Genomic DNA, 1,999 nt, shown 5'->3' on the forward strand with positions numbered 1-1,999 from the left:
GGCCGCGGGCCTGCGCAAGCCGACCAGCCCCAGCCGCCGGAAGTCGGGCCGAGGAGCCGACCCCGCAGCCTCCTAGGGGGCCCCGGGGTGTGGAGGGCTCTCCGGCGCCCCCTTTGGTTCCCGCGTGTCTGCGAATGACCCGCGCAGAGCATCGCCGCTCATTTCCTTGCCTGCGCCTCCCGGGCCCCCCACTTGCGAGCGGGGACCCTGACCGGAACCGTTTTCTCTTGCGGAGCCTTAGGGCAGTGCTTCTAGAAGCGCGGTGCGGACACATCTCGTCGCCTCGGGAGCTTGTTTTATCGGATTCGCGCCTGGCCCAGGCCTACACATTACATTCTTATGGGTGGGGCACAGGTAGCTGCGTTTTCAATATGCAGGGTATTTCGGGTATGTTGTGCATTTTGGTCTGTGAACTACTATTCCAGGTGCTTAAAGAAATGTTCATTGACCATCCCCCGACCCCCGATCCCTTCCCAAGGCTCCCACGGATGGCACTCCCTCTCCCTTTCCCTTCAGTAAAGCCAGACAAAGCAGGGTCTCTTTGGATTTTTTTGTTTTTTTTTGTAAAACATTCTTTTATTAAAAGAACAAGTGCTGTTTACGAACTGCCCTTCGTACAAATAACATCCGTTATACAAAGATACAAGATCCGAGTTATGCACAATTCCAGGCTTGGAGGTGACAGGGTAGGGGCATTGCCTTTTGGGTTGAGGATATAAAGGAGGCTTTAGAAAGAATGAAAAAGGAGCCCCTGGGTTTGCAAACTGTAGCTTCCCCTCCCTGCTCCCCTAGGAAGGGTCTACTACATTGAGACAGGCTGGGGCGGAAAGGCAGGGACAGGCGAGGAGCCAGGGTTTGGGTCTCCAGTCCCACCACCTAAGTCCCAAGTTGGGCTGAAGGACGTGACCAAAGGGCAATGAAGGCACGCCCTCAGTCCCCAACTTTTCAGTAGATCAAGTCAAAGTGGTTGGGAGCCAGACACACTTTTAATCTGGTTTGATGTGACCGGAGGGAGCCAGGGTACTATGCCCCGCTTTCCTGCAAATTCCCAACTGAAGTGACCTTAATCCCTCCAGGCACCTCTCCCCAGGAAATAAATTGGGATAAAGGAGAACTGGAAGCAAGCTGCCTACCCTTAACTCTGGCCCACCACACACCAAGGAAGATGCTGGAAGCTGGCAGGGGGAGCCTGTGCCTTTGAAAACTTGTCTGCATTTCCAGTTTGGGAAAGGGCAGTGTGGAGAAGGTCACCCTTTCTCAGAGCTGGCTCTTTCTCTTTCCCAGGCTCTGGCTCCCTTCCTAGGAGTACTTCCCTAGAAGTCAGGACAGGAGTGGGCAGGGGTGCTCTCATCGGCCTCAAGGGTAGGGCACCTGGAGGCAGCAAAAGACCTAGGAGTCTGAGGGGAAAAACTCATAAACAAATCGGAAAAACTTAGAGAAGAAAAGGCAACCTTTAAAGTGTCATTGTCTCTGGAGAGGATCCATCAGCTCTGAGCTAAGACAGTCAGTGCTTCACAGATACCCCCCACCCCGGCACAGCCCTGCACTCACACCACGCATCACACACACAGGGACAGACGGACAGCCACAAGGAGGCAGCGCAGTGGGACAGGAGAGCCGAGGACCGGGAGGCCAAGGTCCTGAGGGCTGGTCCTGGCTCTGCCCCTGAGCCCCTGCCCCTCCTAGGCTTGGAGCTATCACCTGTGAAGCAACGAGCTGGCTCAAAAGTCACCTAAAGACAGGTCCCTTCCAGCTCTGACATTCGTGCACTAGTTGTGACCTCAAGGCCAGACAGCGGCTCTGCATGCACACTGCAATCACACCTCTGTGCTGAGGGGCATGACGTACTAAGCGCCACTCTGCATTTTCAAACTCCACTTCCGCCCTGCAAACCACATCCTTCCCCTCCCCTAGACAGAGCCATATATAAATCTGCATCCCTTTCTACTCCCCATCCAAATTCATCCTAGAAAAAGGGACTGAGGCTGGGAGCAGGGGC

At 55.0% G+C, this 1,999-nt stretch overlaps 1 protein-coding gene across 3 annotated transcripts in view; it reads right to left on the minus strand.

The window, feature by feature from the left end:
- The window catches only part of MLLT6 (MLLT6, PHD finger containing), a 25,190-nt gene that overhangs the window by 2,869 nt on the left and 20,322 nt on the right, over window positions 1–1,999 (minus strand). The gene's annotated exons all lie outside the window — the stretch shown is intronic.

Source organism: Neophocaena asiaeorientalis, unplaced genomic scaffold (genome assembly GCF_003031525.2).
Source record: "Neophocaena asiaeorientalis asiaeorientalis breed wild unplaced genomic scaffold, Neophocaena_asiaeorientalis_V1.1 scaffold1, whole genome shotgun sequence".
In the NCBI taxonomy this organism is placed as follows: domain Eukaryota; kingdom Metazoa; phylum Chordata; class Mammalia; order Artiodactyla; family Phocoenidae; genus Neophocaena; species Neophocaena asiaeorientalis.